Genomic DNA, 20,584 nt, shown 5'->3' on the forward strand with positions numbered 1-20,584 from the left:
CTTCGATGAGTTTGTTAACTTCAGTTTCAATCAAGGGAACCAAGTCCGACCTAAAATGCCTTTCAGCTTGTTTAACAGGGCGAGCACCATTTTTGACTATAAGGTGATGGACTGCTACTTTCGGGTCCAAGCCAGGAATCTCTTTGTAAATCCAAGCGAAGACATCCCTGAACTCCTTGAGCAACTAGATATAAGTGCTCTCTTCATCAGCTTCTAGTAAAGCACTTAGGTAGGTGGGTCTTGGTTCCTCATCGGTGCCAAGGTTAACTTATTTTAAGTCATCAACTATCGTCTTCACTCCTTCTTCAAGTTCGGGTAGAGAGTCTTTCGCATCTTCATCTTCTTGATGGTCCCCGTCGTTTAAGGATATGTGATAACATGGTGAAACATCCTCCAATTCTGCATTATCCTCCATTGAAGATGGAATACCATTCTCGCCTTGTATAGTAACATGATACGAAGAACCCACACTTTCTTCATCTTCGTCACGCTCTTTAGTGTAGATCACAGTATATGGCTTTACCTTCAGTACTTCTTTACATGAAACCACAAGTTTTGTTTGTCGCCTCATTCTAGAAAGAACCAAACTTTGGAAATCCTTAGAGGTATTCTGGATTTTGGGCGAAGCGGGTGTTCTTATGCTTTGAAAATTTCTCTAGAACTTGTTCCCCTTCTTAATGGACCCAATCTTTCAACCATGGAGGTCCTCACAGGTGATTTTCCAAGTCGATCAAAGACAGAAGGCTTGTTGGAAGCGGCAGATTCGTCTTCAACAGTGATATAATTTCTACTCGACCTTCTTTTGAAGATGCACACTGGTGACGGTTACTTGTATCCCAAACCTTCACGTGGTTTCCTCGTTACAGCTTGTGATGGGAGCTTCACTAACTTTGACGGTTCATTGGGATTGCATCCAGCTTTTGCAAATAGCTTGTAAGCGTTACGGTCAAATTCATCTATTCGCTTTGTAGGGAGTGCCCCATTCTGTAAACAATTTTGGGCTACAAACCCTGCAAGCGGCTTCGAGGACAACTTTACTGCCTCGATTCATTTTACCATAAGAGTTAACTCCTTTAGCATATTAGTTTGGAGATTAGATGATTCACCTTCATCTTTTTTCCTTTTAGAGACATATTGGAGCGCATGACTTACTTTCTTTCCATAAGATGCAATATCCCCTTTATGAGATTTATTCATGTTGGCGTGTACCTCATCAGTAACGGATTTGGCATTACCAATAGTCACATCATCTCTTTTAGTTATGGGCTCGTCATTCTTTCTTTTCATGTCGTCATCAACTTTTATCTCCTCCACAATGCGGTTCTTCAAGTAGAACTTTGCATCGGCGAAGTGTGACTCTGCCTCGGTGAATGGCTCATCATCAGCAACTATCTTCTTCTCGACTTCACCCTCATATTATTTAAACATTGGTGGTAGGTAGATGGAACCACTTTATTCTCATGTATCCAAGTCCTTCCAAGCAAGACATTGTATGAAGTCTTCGCGTCGATTACATACAGCCATGCACTTGATTGCATATATTCAATGGTGATTTCTAGCCTGATCGTGCCTATGGCACTTTGCTCCCCTTGGTTGAATCCTTGGATCATCACACGACATTCTGAGAGTTTGTTCTTGGGAATACCAAGTTCTTTCACAGTGCGAATTGGAAAAATGTTCACTGAGGATCCGTCATCAACCAAAATTCGATTTACCCTTTCACCACACATATAGCCAACCAGGTACAATGGGTGGTTATGAAGAGTGTCACCTAGTAGAAGATCATCACTTGTGAACGTGACTTTTTCCTTGCAAGCATTAACTTCTTGAGGAGTGGACTCGATGAACTTTTCCGGAGATGGTGCCAATGGTAGGTCATCACTCTTTTCTTCCCTTTTATCAGCATTGCAACAAGAGGCCTCAATACCATCACGAGAAATCTTTGTGCAGAACCAAGATGGCAAGAAATCCTCCAAGGTTATTGTATGTCGTGGCTTTTGAGGGTGGTGCATCTCCACTTTTGCTTTCTTCAAATGCCTAACTGGATTCTTTTTCGTTGGTCTTTTTACCATCATCTTCCTTGTTGGTTGTTCTATTGATTCTTTTCGTGGGCTCCTTTTGTTGCGCCTACAACGAGTCACCAACGTCCACCCTTCATCATCATCAGGTTGATCGTCTTTAACTTTGTTTTTCACCAGTAATTCTTCATTTTTGATTCCTTTTAAACTGCATAACTCATCTAGACTGAATGAGCCAAAGGTAATAGAGACTTGGTTCTTACTTGCTTTCTCATCTTCAAGCACAATCTTCTTTTCAAGGCCAAGTCCATAACTTTGTCCTTGAAGAAAAAGCACTTCTCCAGAGGGTGGCTTACAAGTCGGTGATATTTGTAGTAATTTGGGTCATTCATTTTCCCAGCTTTATTTGGTCGCTTCATCTCCGGAAGCTCAATAAGATTTAACTCGAGGAGTTCTTCGAAAATGGCTGGCATATCAGAATCCAGGAATGGGTGCTATTTCTTCTGTATTTTGTTTAGAGCCAACTTTCCACTTGGATTATCTTGAAAAGAAGTGGATTTCATACTCTGCTTCTTGCTCACCTTCGTCATGAACTTCATAGGTGACGTGTTGACATTCATAGCTTCTTTGCTTTCAGACTTGGGTACAAACTTTCCCCACTTCCTAACTTCTTGCTTGTCATTCCCTTTGCGAGGTTCATAGATGGGCAGCCTTTCATTTCCAGTAGAGGCCATGCTCAATTCCATGGCATGGTCACGAGTTACAAGTTCTTCAAATGTGCCAGGCTTGATACCTTGCAAGACGTAGCACAATATCCAATGCATGCCTTGGATGCATATCTCTATGCCTGAAGCTTCACTAAGCTTGTCTTTGCAGTTGAGGCTTGCATTCCTCCAACGATTGATAAAGTCAATAACTGGTTCATCCTTCCGTTGACGAGTATTTGTAAGTTCTATCAAACTCATAGTGCGTCTCGTGCTATAAAAGCGGTAGAGGAATTCTTGCTCTAGTTGATCCCAACTATAACAGATCCAGCCTTGAGGTCAGTGTACCAATCAAAAGCATTTCCTTTTAATGAGTGGACAAACTACTTGACGAGCTAATCTTCATAAGTCCCAGCATTGTTGCATGTCTCGACGAAGTGTGCCACATGTTGCTTTGGATTGCCTTTTCCATCAAACTATTGAAATTTTGGAGGTTGATAGCCAGCAGGCATCTTCAGCATATCGATCCTTGAATTGTATGGCTTTGCGTAGGTAAAGGAGGACTTAGAAGCGACTTCACATTTGTTTTTTATAGTCCCTTCAATGAACTCATTTAGTTGATTGATTGGAATCATCCCTTCCGAAAAGACTGGAATTTCCTTAGTGGATGCAACTTGTTGTGAGAGAGGATCAATCTCTTGAACTTCTGGGAGTTTGCCGGGTGCATGAGTGGATTCTTCTTCCATCAAGATTCCCACCCTGTCTATTAGCTTGTCAATTCTAGCCTCTTGATTTTGCATGTATTTGGTCAAGCCAGCGATTGCTTCCGTCAAGTTTGCCAATTTCTCCTCCATATATGAAGTGTTTGTCACCATGGCTTGCATGATTGTCGTGGACGATCGAGAGTGGAATGGATTTTCATACAGATTGATCCTTGATTGGTTCACACTATGTGGTGTAAGTGGGGAGGATCCATCAATTGAAGCATCATCATCTTCCTTCACAGCAGAGTGCTTGGATCTGGAGAGGTCAAGGAGAGCAAGAGTTTTCTTGATCTTTTTATGAACATCTCTTCCTCCTTCAGATGCGTTTGTGAAAGATATTGATCCTTTTGAGGATGAAGATCCGAAAACAAGGGTTGATGCGGACGGCACTTGGGGCGCTTGTTCTCCTAAAGAGCTTGATTTGCTCCTCGTAACTGGTCCAATGCTTTCAAAGGTAACATCGAGGATGTTTTCCACATCAGCATAGAACCTGGAGTTAGCAGCCTTGGTGGATGTTGAAATGGAGTTGATTTTCTTCAAAGCCATTTCAATATTCTTGAACTTTAGTGATTGAAAAGTTGAGATGAGAGGCAGAGATTGTCCCACTGAGCGTGCCAGAATTTGTAGACAATAATTTTGCATCAAGAAAATAAAATCAAGACCAAAAAATATAGCAACAATCGTAGTATTTTATTTCGAATATTTGAGTGTTACAATCTCTATAAATCCTTTGATTTTACTTTTCAACAGTAAATAAAAGAGCCTTCGAGCTTGATCTTGAATTTTATTTTATTTTAATCCAAGTGTTTGAGGCCTGATTTTGACGTATTTTTAATCCAAGGGCTTGCAGCTTGTTCTTGAATTTTCGTCTTGATCTTTTAATCCTTAGAACACTTGAATGCTTGTAGCTTTTTAGAGAAATACGCAGCGTTTGATCCACGAGCTCTCTCTTGTTTCTTGTTATAACTTCTGGTGTCCTTTCTGGGTTATGAAAACCCCTATTTATAGTTGTGGAAGGAGGAGTTATGATAAAAATAAACTCTTTCTGACCAATCAAATTGAAGTATGACATGGCCGCATTTGATTGGCTTGAACATGTCAATTGTACATGTGGCGCGATTTCATTGGTCTTTTAATTTGACTTGGCATGCCTTGTCATTTTGACATGTGGCATGATCTTATTGGCTCTTCCATTTGACTTGGCGTGCCACATCATTTGACACGTAGCACCAAACTGGGCATCTAGGAAGATGACATCTTGGGCTTAATGAAGTGGGCTCATCACTTTAGCTCAATGGAATAAGGCTTATTTATTTAACCCATATATATTGGACTTATATAATTAATTCAATTATATTTGCCCATAATATTTTAGTTGGACTAGAATATCTTGAATTTAAAATACAATCCAAATTATTTAATGGATTTAAATCCAATAAATTTTGCATGCCTACACCACTATAATGAGAAATTTTATATTCTATAATCCCGAATAAATACTCCAGGAACCACAATACACTCAAAAAAACCTCTTTTGAAATTCTCACCTCATTACGATATCGCTCACACTTTCTATTTTTTCTCATAGACTACACCGCCTGTGAATACCTCACACTGCTCTCTATTCTCTCAGATATGTTTCTCTCTGAGATTAATGTGTAGAATTGAGAGCCGAAGCTCTCCTTTTATAATTCTTTTAAGCTCACCTCACAAATTTCAAAAGTCTTCATTTTTTTCTTAAACTTCGTGCCCAGTCAAATAGGTTCACATAAATTGGAACGAAGGGAGTAGTCAAAAGCCTTGATCTTTCTTACATGTTTTCTCCTCCAACTCTTTTTCAGTGCCAATAATTGACAGGGCGCATTGTTAAGTTTTCAGTTCATGCACATAAGCGTTTTCTGATTCTTATAGCTTGTTTGGCCAAACTTCTAAAATCAGTTTATTTTGAGAAGTGTTTTTCTCAAAAAATTTCAAAAGTGCTTTTCAAAAAAAGTATTTTTCAAAAAAAGTACTTTTGGTGAAAAACATTTTGTATTTGACTGCTTAGTTTGAAAAGTACTTTTAAGTAGTAATTAGTATTTGGTCAAACTTTAAAAAATGATTCTAAGTGTACTTTTCTCAAAAGTGCTTTTCAGAAAAGTGTTTTTGTAGAGAATCTACTTTTTTCTACTTATCAAAAATTTCTTCCGCTTCTCCTTAAAAAAAATTCCTTCCAAAAACTTGTGCAAACACCTTAATTTTAGAAAAAAAATACTTTTGACATATTAAAAAAAAATACTTTTGCATCAAAAAAACTTGACCAAACAAACTAGTATTAATTAAACTTCAGAATTAAAAACACATTACTTTTGTTTTTGTAACAAGCTGCGTGTAAATTTGTTATGTTTTCTGTACATAGCAAAAGTGAACTTACTCTATAAATTATAATCTAGTGCAACTTTCAGTTATTCGTTTCAAAGAGTTGGTGCAATTTTGCGATATGTGTGTATGCGCTTTCCTTTAAAATCAGAGATCATTTGATGTACGCAGATTTCCTTTAAGGTCGTTGCGATATGTGTGTATGCGCTTTCCTTTAAGGTCGTTGAACTAGATTTTTCAATTTTTCGTGGCCAAGTACTTATTATGATCTGGATTTTTCACCCTCGGGAGTTATGATGGCGCCTACTAATGTGAGCTAGGCAAGCCAATTATTAGACAAATTACCCTTTTACTAATTTTTATTCTCTTTAACATTATATAAAACAATAACGTGTAAACAGCGGAAATTTAGAATAAGCGGAAGAAAGCAATAAAATATCTGAACATGCATCTATTACAATAGCTTAAACCTTAATCACCCAGAACTGGTGTCACGCACCACAGACGGTCTAAGACTGCTAAATACAAGGTCTGAAAATAAATGACACACTGTTTCTGAAGCAAAGAGATGAAACAGGAAATAAAGGATAGAGGAGACGTCAGAGCCTGCGGACGTGTGCAGGTCTTCCTTGGATCTCCGCGTGGACTGAAGGTATCCTCCATACTACGGTCCAAGAGCTACTCCGGGATCTGCAAATAGTGCAGAGTGTAGTATCAGCACAACTAACCCCATGTGCTGGTAAGTGTCTAGCCTAACCTCGGCGAAGTAATGACGAGGCTAGGACCAGACTACCAAATAAACCTGTGCAATTATATAATATACATCGGAAAGTAAAGCAGGAATAAACAAGTAAAGATGGGAGGGGAAAAGCATGCTTCGGGGAATAATAGGTAAAAACAGAATATCAGGAGAATTATAAAGGAACAAAAATCCAACTACTAATAAGGATAAGGGAAACAAAGGCAGAATTCACTTTCATTTCACATCTTGTTGCAGGCGTGCAACCCACTCCATTTCATATATCTCGTGGCAGGCGTGCCACCCGCTCCCATTTCATTTATCTCGTGGCAGGCGTGTCACCCGCTCCCATTTCATTTATCTCGTGGTAGGCGTATCACCCGCTTCCATATCATTTATCTCGTGGCAGGCGTGCCACCCGATCCCAGTTACAAATCAACAACAATCACAAAGAATTCCGAAAAGGGAACAAGAGCAATATAACAACATCCCGGCAAGGGAACAATAATATTTCAGTAACATCCCGGCAAGGGAACAATAATATCTCAATAACATCCCGGCAAGGGAACAATAATATCTCAATAACATCCCGGCAAGGGAACAATAATATTTCAATAACATCCTGGCAAGGGAACAATAATATTTCAATAACATGTGAAGTGCAATAATTTACAACGGAGGCATAACAATTACAATACAAAACTCACAGGCATGTTTGACACCGACGTATAGATACTCGTCACCATGTCTTTACGTCGTACTCCACAATTAACACGTAGCAAATAAGACACAACTCCTAATCCCTCAAGCTAAGGCTAGACCAAACACTTACCTCGATGCCACGAACACAATTCATGTTTCAATTATATTTTTACCCCTTCATTCCACCACCAATTCGCTCGTATCTAGTCACAAGTTACTTAATTACATCAATAAACACTAAATAAATCAACCCAAATGCATGAAAATGAGTTTTTCAAAGTTTTACCCAAAAAGTCAAAAATCGCCCCCGGGCCTACATGGTCAAAACCCGAGGTTCGAACCAAAACCCAATTACCCATTCCCCTACGAACCCAAATATATAGTTTGTTTTGGAATCCGGCCTCAATTTGAGGTCTAACTCCCCAAATTTCAATATTCCTAAGTTTTTCCCAAAGTTCCCAATTCCACCATGAAAACTCTAGATTCTAGGATGAAATCTTGTAAAAAGAAGTTAAGAAGTAAAGAAAATGAATTAGAAATCACTTACCAATGTTTTGGAGAAGAAAGGTTGTTTGAAAAATCGTCTCTTATGTTTATGGGGTTTTAAAAAATGAAAAATAACTAAAAATCCCGTTTTAATATACCCCTCTCAGATCCCTGTGCGGACCGCACAAAATCGAGTGCGGCCGCACAGCTCTCCATGTGGACTGCAGGGACATGCTTTAGTATTTTGGCCATAACTTTTTCTACAGATATCCAAATTGTGATTTCTTTACCTTTTTGGAAACTAGACACGAAGAGCTACAACTTTCGTGTTTGAATCATCTCAAAATTTCTTGTACATCAAAAGATATAGGCTTCCGAAGTCGGAATAGTGAACCTGTGCGGACCACACAAAATCGAGTGCGGCCGCACAGCCCCCACCGCGGACAGCACCAAAACCAATGCGGTCAGCACTGGCGGGATCAGAGATTTGCACTTCTCTGAACCTGCAACATCCATGTTTTAAGCCTAAGACATCCTGGAACCTACCCGAAACTCACCCGAGCCCTCGGAACTCCAAACCAAGTGTGCATACTAACTCAAAGACATCATATGGACCTACTCGTGCGATCACATCATCAAAATAACATGTAAAATCATGAATTAAACCTCAAAACTCAACATTTTCATCAAGAACTCTCAAAGTTCATAACTCTTCAACCGGAAGTCCAACTCACGTCAAATAAACTCCGTATTTCATCAAATTCCACAGTTATCTTTTAAATACTATAACAAGTTTGTACCGGGCTTCGGAACCAAAATACGAGCCCGATACCAATGGTTTCAAACATTAATATTTTTCTTTATTTCTTAGATAATTCAGTAAAACAATTTCTTTCAAAAATTGATTTCTATGGCTTGGGACCTTGGAATTCATTTTCGGGCATACGTCCAAGTCCCATATTTTACTACGGACCTCCCAGGATCGACGGAACTCGGATCCGGGTCCGTTTGCTCAAAATATTGACCAAAGTCAACCATAATAAAATTTTAACTCTAGAAATTTCTATTTCTCATATTTTCGCATAGAAGGCTTTTTGGATATAGGTCCCGACCATGCACGTAAATCAAGGTGAGTTAAAGAGGAGGTTTTTAGGCCTCGGAACACTGAATTCACTTGCAGCACAGGTGAAAAGGTCATCACATTCTCCACCTCTAAAACAATCGTTCATCCTCGAATGGACATAAGAAGGAAGCACCTGAGTCGGGAAAAAGATGGGGATAACGGCTCTGCATATTGGACTCGGACTCCCAGGTCGATGCCTCAGCAGGCTGGCCTCTCCACTGAACACGAACAGAAGGGAAATTCTTCGACCTCAACTGACGAACTTGCCGGTCTAGAATAGCTACCGGCTCCTCCTCATAGGACAAGTCCTTGTCGAACTGGACAGTGCTGAAATCTAACATGTGGGATGGATCATCGTGATACTTCCGAAGCATAACACATGAAACACTGGATGCACGGTTGATAAGCTTCGCGGCAACACAAGTCTATAAGCCACCTCTCCCACTCGATCAAGAATCTCAAACGGGCCAATGAACCTAGGGCTAAGCTTGCCCTTCTTCCCAAATCTCATCACGCCCTTCATAGGCGACACTCGAAGCAATACCCGCTCACCGACCATGAAAGCCAAATCACGAACCTTGCGGTCAGCATAACTCTTTTGCCTGGACTGAGCTGTACAAAGCCTATCCTGAATAATCATGACCTTGTCCAAGGCATCCTGAACCAGATCTGTACCAAACAATCGAGCCTCCCCCAGCTCAAACCATCCAATCGGCGACCGACACCGCCTACCATACAAAGCCTCATAAGGAGCCATCTGGATACTCGACTGGTAGTTGTTGTTGTAGGCAAACTCTATTAAAGGCAAAAATTGATCCCACGAGCCTCTAAAGTCAATGACACAAGCTCGGAGCATATCCTCCAAAATCTAAATAGTCTGTTCGGACTGCCCGTCCGTCTAAGGATGAAATGTTATGCTCAACTCAACCCGTGTGCCCAACTCTCGCTGAACTGCTCTCCAGAAATGGGAGGTAAACTGCGTACCTTGGTCCGAAATGATAGACTTGGGCACACCATGAAGGTGAACTATCTCCCGGATATAGATCTCAGCTAACCTCTCGGAAGAGTAGGAGACTACCACAGGGATGAAATGTGCTGAGTTGGCCCACACTGCATCGAACTTCCTCTGAGTCCGTGGGAGTCCAACAATGAAGTCCATAGTGATCCGCTCACTTACACTCAAGAATCTCAATCTTCTGGAACAAACCACCAGGCCTCTGATGCTCATACTTAACCTGCTGACATTTCAAACACCGAGCCACAAATGCTACGATATCCTTCTTCATTCTCCGCCACCAATAATGCTGCCGCAAATCCTGATATATCTTTGTGGCGTCCGGATGAATAGAGTACCGGGAGCTATGGGCCTCCTCTAAAATCAACTCTCGAAGACCATCCACATTAGGCACACAAACTCGACCCTGCAATCTCAAAACTCCATCATCACCTAAGGTAACCTGCTTGGCACCTCCGTGCTACACCGTGTCTCCAAGGACACACAAATGGGGATCATCATACTGCCGATCACGGATACGCACCAATAAAGAAGAACGAGAAACCGTGCAAGCTAACACACAACTGGGCTCAAAAACATCCAACCTCACGAACTGATTGGCCAAATCCTGAACATCCAAAGCAAGCGGTCTCTCACCGATCGAAATATAAGCAAGAGTGCCATATTGGTTGACTTCCTACTCAAAGCATCGATCACCACATTGGTCTTTCCCGGATGATATAAGATGGTGATATCATAGTCTTTCAATAACTCCAACCATCTTCTATGCCTCAAATTCAACTCCTTTTGCTTGAACAAATACTGCAGACTCTTGTGATCCGTGAACACCTCACATGCCACGCCATACAGATAATGCCTCCAAATCTTCAACGTGTGAACAATGGCTGCCAACTCCAAATTGTGAACCGGATAGTTTTTCTCATGAATCTTCAACTACCGCGAAGCATAGGCAATGACCTTGCCATCTTGCATCAACACTGCACCAAGTCCAATACGAGATGCATCACAATAGACTATATAAGGCCGTGAACTTGTGGGCAAAACCAACATTGGTGCCGTAGTCAGAGCTGTCTTAAACTTCTGAAAGCTCACATCACACTCATCTGACCATCTAAACTGGGCACCCTTCTGGGTCAACCTGGTTATCGGGGTTGCGATGGATGAAAACCCCTCCACGAACCGACGATAGTAGCCTACCAATCCCAAAAAACTCCAAATCTCTATAGTTGATGCTGGTCTAGGCCAGTTCTTGACTGCCTCAATCTTCTCCATATCAACCTGAATACCCTCTGTTGATACAACATGACCCAGGAATGCCACTAAACTTAACCGGAATTCACACTTCGAAAACTTGGCATACAACTGACGATCCCTCAAGGTCTGAAGGACCACTCTAAGATGTTGCTCGTGCTCCTCCCGGCTGCGGGAATATATCAAAATATCATCAATGAAAACTATCACAAACGAATCCAAATAAGGCCTGAACACTTAGTTCATCAAATCCATAAAAGTTGCTGGGCATTTGTCAACCCGAATGACATCACCAAGAATTCATAATGCCCGTACGGAGTGTGGAAAGCTGTCTTAGGGACATCGGATGCCCTAATCCTCAACTGATGGTAGCTAGATCTCAAGTCAATCTTCGAAAATACCTTAGCACCTTGAAGTTGATCAAACAAATCATCAATCCTCGGCAATGGATACTTATTCTTGATTGTAACCTTGTTCAACTGCCGGTAATCGATACACATTCTCATCGACCCATCCTTCTTCTTAACAAACAACACCGGCGCACCCCAAGGTGAAACACTGGATCTAATGAAACCCTTCTCAAGCAAGTCTTGCAACTGCTCCTTCAACTCTTTCAACTCAGGCGGGGCCATACGATACGGCGGAATAGAAATGGGCTGAGTGCTCGGGGCCAAATCAATACAAAAGTCGATATCCCTTTCAGGTGGCATACCCGGCAGGTGTGAAGGTAATACCTCAGGAAACTCACGAACAACGGGCACAGAATCAATAGATGGAACCCCAGTGCTAAAATCACGAACATAGGCCAAATAGGCTAAACACCCCTTCTCGACCATACGTCGAGCCTTCATATACGAGATAACACTACGGGTAGAATGACCAGGAGTCCCTCTCCACTCTAAACGAGGTAAACCCGGTAAGGCTAAAGTCACATTCTTGGCATGACAGTCCAAGATAGCGTGGTAAGGTGATAACCAGTCCATCCCCAATATGACATCAAAATCAACCATGTCCAGAAGAAGCAAATCTACACGAGTCTCAAAACCCCAAATCACAACTATACATGAATAATGGACTCGATCTACCATAATAGAATCACCCACCGGTGTAGACACATAAACAGGAGCACTCAAAGAATCACTAGGCATGACCAGATACGGTGCAAAATAAAATGACACATAGGAGTATGTAGACCCTAGATAAAATAACACTGAAGCATCTCTATCACAAACCAGAACTGTACCTGTGATAACTGCATCGGAAGCCTCAGCCTCGGGCATGGCTAGAAGAGCATAACATCGGGGCCAACCACCCTGAACTACATCTCTAGGATGGCCTGCTGCTGGCTAGCCTCCACCTCTAGCGGCCTGGGCTCCACCTCTAATACCTCTACCTCCACCTCTTGCACTTCTATCCCCACCTCTAGCTGGTTGGGCGGGCTGTGAAACACTCGGTGCCTAAACCATGGCACGAGAACCCTGATGCAGGAGCTACTCGGTGCTCGAGGGCAAAACCTAGCAATGTGACCCATATCACCACAAGTGTAGCAAGCCCTCGGCTGCTAAGACTACCGACCCTAACGACCTAACTGACCACCCCGAAAACTGAAGCGGCGGTGCACTGATAAGAGCTGGTGGTGCATTGTAGGACTACTGATCAGAATACTACATTTGAGGACCACGACCACCAGAAGCATCGTGAGAAACCTGGAGTGCTGACTAAAAAGGCCTAGGAGGATGGCCTCTACCATACGGATCCCTACCTCCAGACGAGGTACCACTGAATCGGCCTGAATGATGAGGCCTCTTGTCAGAACCCTGACCACCTCCCTGTGATAGAACCATCTCAACTCTCCAGGCCATATTGGTCGCCTCCTGGAAAGATATCTCACTCCCAGTCTGCCTAGCCATCTAAAGACGAATCGGCTGAATAAGTCCATCAATGAACCTCCCTACCCTCTCTCTCTCGGTGGGAAGTATGATAAGAGCATGACGAGCCAAGTCGATGAATCTGGTCTCATATTGGGTAACAATCATAGAACCCTGCTAGAGACGCTCAAACTGTCTCTGATAGGCCTCTCTCTGAGTGATAGGGAGAAACTTCTCCAGAAATAGTTGAGTAAACTGCTCCTAAGTCAAAGCTGGCGATCCGGCTGGTCTAGCCAAATATTAATCTCTCCACCAAGTCTTGGCAGATCCAGACAAGCGAAAAATAGCAAAATCGACCCCATTGGTCTCAACTATCCCCATGTTCCTAATAACCTCATGACAGTTGGCTAGATAATCCTGGGGATCCTTAGAAGATGAACTGCTGAAAGTAGTAGTGAAGAGCTTGGTGAACCTATCCAACCTCCACAAGACGTCGACAGACATAGCTGCTCCATCACCGGTCTGAGCCACCACACCCGGCTGAACTGCTCCAACTGGCTGAACTGTTGGAGTCTGGAACTGGGGAGCTACCTGCTTTGGAGTGCGAGTAGCAGGAGTCTGGGCTCCTCCTCCATCCTGAGAGACGGCTGGTGCTACAAGAAGTAAACATGTCTGGGTGACACTCTTCATAAGGCCCACTAGACGGACCAGAGCATCCTGGAGTACTGGGGTAGCAATAAACCCATCTAGGACCTAAGTTGGGCCCACCAAAACTGCTGGGGCTGGAACCTCATCATCAAAGTCAACCTAAGGCTCCGCCGCTGGTGCTGCTGCTCTGGGCTGAGCTCTGCCCCTACCTCGGCCTCGCCCTCTGCCCCTCGTGGGAGCTGCTGCTGGGGGCTTGGGCTACTGGTCAGTGGATGAGGAAGCACGTGTTCTCACCATCCTCGAAAGAACAAGAGTAGAGGTTTCAATTTAGCATTGAGAGAACAAAATCGCACGATGGGAAAGAATAGATGTGAAGTTTTCCTAACTCTGTAGCCTCTGGGGGATAAAGACAAACGTCACTGTACCGATCCCTAAGACTCTACTAAGATTGTCTGTGAATTGTGAAACTTATGTAACCTAGAGCTCTGATACCAACTTGTCACGACCCGGATTTTCCACCCTCGAGAGTTGTGATGGTGCCTACTAATGTGAGCTAGGCAAGCCAATTATTAGACAAATTACCCTTTTACCAATTTTTATTCTATTTAACATTATATAAAATAATAACGTGTAAACAGCGAAAATTTAGAATAAGCGGAAGAAAGCAATAAAATATCTGAACATGCATCTATTACAACAGCTTAAACCTTAATCACCCAGAACTAGTGTCACAGTACCACATACGGTCTAAGATTTCTAAATACAAGGTCTGAAAATAAAAGACACACTGTTTCTGAAGCAAAGAGATGAAACAGAAAATAAAGGATAGAGGAGACGCCAGGGCCTGCGGACGCCTGCAGGTCTACCTTGGATCTTTGTGTGGACTAAAGGTAGCCTCCAAACTACGGTCCAAGAGTTGCTCCGGGATCTTCACATAGTGCAGAATGTAGTATCAGCACAACCGACCCCATATGTTAGTAAGTGTCTAGCCTAACCTCGGCGAAGTAATGACGAGGCTAGGACCAGACTACCAAATAAACTTGTGCAATTATATAATATACATTGGAAAGTAAAGCAGGAATAAACAAGTAAAGATGGGAGGGGGAAAGCATGCTTCGGGGAATAATAGGTAAAAACAGAATATCAGGAGAATTATAAAGGAACAAAAATCCAACTACTAATAAGGATAAGGGAAACAAAGGCAGAATTCACTTTCATTTCACATCTTGTTGCAGGAGTGCAACCCACTCCCATTTCATATATCTCGTGGCAGGCGTGCCACCCGCTCCCATTTCATTTATCTCGTGGCAGGCGTGCCACCCGCTCCCATAGTGCAGAATGTCGTATCAGCACAACCGACCCCATATGTTAGTAAGTGTCTAGCCTAAACTCGGCGAAGTAGTAACGAGGCTAGGACCAGACTACCAAATAAACCTGTGTAGTTATATAATATACAGCAGAAAGTAAAGCAAGAATAAATAAGTAAAAATGGGAGGGGAAAATCATGCTTCGGGGAATAACAGGTAAAAACGGAATATCAAGAGAATTATAAAGATGAAGAGCATATAAGTACTCTGATGGTTGTTCAATCACTTGATGTGAATAAGGATCCATTCCGACCTCAAGAAGAGAATAAAGAGCTACTTGGTCCTGAAGTACCATATCTTAGTGCAATTGGTGCACTAATGTGTCTTGCCAATACTACAAGGCCTGACATAACTTTTTCAGTTAATGTCTTAGCAAGATATAGTTCTGCTCCCACAAGGAGACATTGGAATGGAATCAAACACATATTGCGGTATCTAAAAGGGACTACTGATATGTGTGAGCACGTGATTTTTGCCCTGCACGAGAACTACTCCCAAAAACTCAAAATAAAATATTTTTTTTTCGTTTGTTTGCAATTGTTGTGAATTTTGCGGTATTTTTTGTTATTGTTTGCATTGGTCTGTGCATGATCATTTGTTAAATTAATAAAAATACAAAATATGTTGCATTTGCATTTGGGATTTAAGTTTACATTTTTTGTATTAATTAAGTAAGTTGTTGTTTTACAAAAACGAGGAAAACATTCACAAAATAATTTTTTGCATTTTTAGTGTTTTAATGTTAAACTCTGTGATTTTTCTTTTAATTTAGTATTTGATTATGCGTGATAATTATTATTTAGAGATTAATTAATATTTTGGGATAATTTGGACAAAGAATTAATCTAGGTTTGTATTTTTATTTTTATTAGAATTTTTAGAAAATAAAAAGAAAGGAAAAGAATTAGAAGACCCGGATTTGGGCCAAAAGCTTCAAAGCCCAAAACAAATACACCCCAAACCCGTCCAAACACCCCATCATACCCGGCCCAAACCTGCCCCAATCCAGCCCGTCTCCATACCCACCGAAACGACAGCGTTTGGACACATTTCGATCAGGACCGTCGATTCCTATTGATCCAACGGATCACGTTAATTCTCTAATTCTAATATACCTAATTCCCATAACCCCTACCCCAAACCAAACCCCACCCCACCCTCGTCTCTAACAACTCAGAGACAACCTCGTCTCTCACCACCTTGCACTGTCGCCCTCCACCCACCGGAAATCGCCTCACGGCGGTTCCGGTGGTCCAAACGACCCCAACTTTACACCACTAATTCCCCTCGACCTCCCCACTCCAAATCCATAACCCTTATCCTTCGAATCATCCTACAACCTCTCGAATCTTCGATCGAAGATCCCCGTCCCTAACCCTAGTTCATCTGAACGACCCCAGCTTTACACCACAGCTCCGCTCTGACCTCTTCTCTCCAAATCCACCCTCCCCTTCCTTCGAATCTAGCCCCAGTCACTCGAACGTTGATTTTGAGCCACGAACCCTAGCGCCGCCACAAGATCCCCTGGTGGCGGCGCCACCTCCAAACCATCCTTAACCCAACACCCAGTAGCTTCCTTGACTCCCTCACCCCAAATCACATGCCCGTTTCCCTCGAATCACTTCGAAACTGGTTGACTCTCAAATCAGAAGTGAAGCTTGCATTCGATGAAACCTAAAAGAACCAAGTTAAGGGAGCGATACGCAGTAGAAAACTGAGGTCGTAATCGATCTTAGTCATGTGTTCTCAGTCGAGAGCACTCGATTAAGGTCCATTTCGGCTTTAGAATCAAGTTAAAACTTCGAACGAGTGAGAGATAGGTCCGAGTTCGGAGGTATTTCTTCTGTTTCTTTGTTTGTTTTTCATGTTTTATTATTTGTTTGTTTAAGAAGAGTTCAAATTCGTCTTTTATCAATTACTCTTTTCTTTCTCCATCAGACCTTTTATTTGGTCCAATCTTATCATTGCTTCTGTTTGTTGTCGATTGTTATATGTTATAATTTGTGTAATCGACTGAATAAGTTTCGTCGATTGGTCTGTTACGCTTGAGTGTTAGATTAGCATGATAATAGTCTGTTATGTTTGAATAATTTCATTCCAGTAGGTTTACCCTCTAATTTTGTGTTGAAATAAGCCTGTCGGTATCATTTGTTTCAAATTGTTTCAATTTCCCTTTCTTATTTGTTATTCACCATGTTTTTGCATATGATTGCAGCTTATTCCCGTTCAATGTATTTGTAACGTTCATGTGTTCTAGTTTAGGTTTTATGTTGATTTATTCCCTGTATCTGTTTGATCCCCTGTTCTTCATTGTTCAACATGTGAGCTCATACCCTAATTCACATTGTTTCAGTTTTGCTTGTGTTATCATTTCTAGTTAAGTTATTATTTGATTTTGATTAAGGAAATTGGTTGTAGCTGATGAGGCACAAGGAATTGAACTAGGACAGTAAGTCACAGTAATTTCAGGGAATTTAGGAGGGTATTTTGGGAGTTCAAAGGTTTAAAAATGTTTTAATTGAGTGGTCTGTCCAGTAGGGTCTTGATGTGCCTTTAAATTAAACTAATGCTTTAGTTTAATATTAATGGGATTAAGGGGCCACTAGATAATGGGTAATACACTAATAGATTAGTCAAATTTGAGACATTCCTAAGTGGGATTGAATAGTTAATAGACAACTATTCGTGGAAGACTACTTTTTGTTTTAAAAGGACCAATTTAAGAATGATTAACTACCCACTAAGGCCAAGAAATCCGGAGGATAAAAGGGGATTGAAAATTAGAAAGTAGAATAAAAAGGAAGAGAGTCACTAAAGGCAGGGGGGAGGAAAAAAAAGATTGGAAAAAAGATATTGTTTCATTGCATCTGTAGGAGTAATTCGAATTCTTGAACGGTGAATCTGATTCCTTTTGATTGCTTAAGTGTTTCAGTGGTCTACTAGTTCAGTTTCGGGTTTAATATACGCTTGGTTGAGTTTGTTTGTGGTGATATTGGTTGCTGCTGTTTGGTCTTTTTACAAACTTTCTGGGCTGTGTCGGTAGCCGTTTGGAACTCCAAATTGTTGTTGTTGAACTGCTGTTGTATTGCTGCATGTATTACTGTTGTTGCTGATCTCTCTTCTACTTTATTTCTGTTCCAATTCCAGGTACACTTTTCGAATCGCCTTGATGTAGTTCCTTGAAGTTAACAAATGGAAATATTCACAGATTTGTGTTCATTTGTAGGCTGTCTATTGTTTACAATTGGATGAATTGTTAGTTAATTATACCTAGTCGATATTGGTTATGTGTTTTTGTATTATATGAATAGTGGATACACACGGATTGTAATTAAGAGCTACTGAACTGTTATGCTCATGTTAACATGCTGTTAGTTTACAAATTTGAGCTGCTAGGTTGTCAGTTTGCTTTACCATAACAATTAATACTAGATGAAGTTATTTGAACTCTTGATTTATTCTGCTATAAATGATTCGTGTCAAAGTAGGCAACTAGTTAGGGACAATAATTTAATTAGAAACAGAAGCATCAGAATGTTCGAATGTGCGCTGGTTTGTTTTGGGACTACTTGAATTCATGATTATCTAGCAACCGCTTTAGTATAGATAGTGCTCATTTTAGTATAGCACTATTCTGTTAAAAATCAAATTCAGAAACATGATTGGAGTTGCAAATGTATGATGGGTCATCAAGTTTGATTTCGAGTTCAACTTAATATCAGTAGGCATCAATAGTTTAGGCTAGCAATATCAGTAGGCATCATCAGTAACTTGTTTAAAATAAGCAGGCATCATTAGCACTGACTAAACAAATTGGTCGTGATAATTGGATATGAATAAGTAGTTAATTTGAACGAGCGTACGTCGTAGTATTTTATTACTATTTGGTAAACACACTCTGGAGAGTTGGAGTAATTGTGGTGTGCAAATGCTTATCCCGCGCTCTTCTCGACCTGATCCTGTTCATCTGAACTAGGTTAGTCCTAGGCCCACTTTGGGCCACTGAAAATTCACGATTGGCCTGCATGAATTTTATGGCTTGGGCTCTTTGGGCCCAAGACTGATATGGCAATTGGCACGTTAGCACTTAAGGATGGACTGGGCTTTTAAGTTAGGTAGCGGATTCAAATTAAAAGGTTCTTCCTTTCGTTTGGATCCGGACTTGAACTTGAGGCCCCGATTTTGTGATATTAATTAATTAGGACTTTTTTCTTTTTATTTTTTTTAGAGACAAATAAAGTAGAAAATTATAGATTGCTTTAGGTTTGCCCTTTTAAAATAAAAATGAGACGAGCCTCGCCGAACAAAATAAATAAATCATGGGGCCCTCGTTAAATGTATATATTGATTGCTTAGATTTCGGGACGGGTCGTTTAGCAAATTTCATGGCTTTCCCAAAATTTAACGCGCTAGTCACATTAGGCGCGCTTTTAATAATTTACTTTCTTAAACTCGGGTGCACATTTATGTGACCCAAATCCAAATCTCGACGGAGTCGAAATATGTCAATAACCACTGGTGCATTGATGTGACGTGGTTCGAGATGTATTTTTGCAACGTCGCAACTCTTGTTAAAAATAATAATAATAAAAACGGTAAAGAGTTTAAATTTACACATAGGTTCAACATGTATTAAAGTTAGATAAATAAGCCGAATATGACAGTTAAGCGACCGTGCTAGAACCACGAAACTCGGGAATGCCTAACACCTTCTCCCGGGTTAACAGAATTCCTTACTCGGATTTCTGGTGCGCGGACTGTTAAGTAGAGTCAATATTTTCCTCGATTCGGGATTCAACCGGTGACTTGGAATACCATAAATCTCCTAAGTGGAGACTCTGATCCTTTAATAATAAATACCGTTTCGATTATCCTTTAATTGGAAAAACTCCCTCTGCGCCCCTTTGCTGACACGGGGGTGTAGGTAAAAAGGAGGTGTGACAGCTCTGGCGACTCTGCTGGAGAACCGAACCCAGAATCTCTGGTTCAGGGTTCAGAATTTGAGCTTAAATGAATTATTATATTTGGCTTTATTTATTATCTGATTTTATTACATGTTTTGTCCTAATGTGCTAAAATGTTGCTTTTACCGCTTTGATATTATCTGAACTGTATATATAAACTGCTACGAAATCCCTCTCTTCTCTCTCTTGAGGAGTGCACGATGGTCGTGACTTCTTTCTATTAGTGTCATATCCCAAAATAGAACGAGGATTCGGAGGTGTTGCAAAACCGGATGATATTTTGGTTACCAGTACGCAGTTCCCATCCTCGGCTCGAGTGGTCCGCTCGGGTAAGCCAGGTCTAGAACAAACACCCAGGATGAACCTAGTATAACAAAACCTCATGTCGAATCCCTAGTAGGAACGCTTATTTGCATCATGTGCACTTGACTTAGGGGACTCAACATAGGGGTTGGATCCGTCTAGGACAAGCGACCTGAAATGAAAAAAACCATCTTGCTGCATCCTGTTTGTTTTACGCATTTATTTGTTGCAGACTTGCGTGCTAACCGGCTTCTGAAAATACTGGAATATCGGG

This window comes from Nicotiana sylvestris, chromosome 6 (genome assembly GCF_000393655.2).
Source record: "Nicotiana sylvestris chromosome 6, ASM39365v2, whole genome shotgun sequence".
Taxonomy (NCBI): Eukaryota; Viridiplantae; Streptophyta; class Magnoliopsida; order Solanales; family Solanaceae; genus Nicotiana; species Nicotiana sylvestris.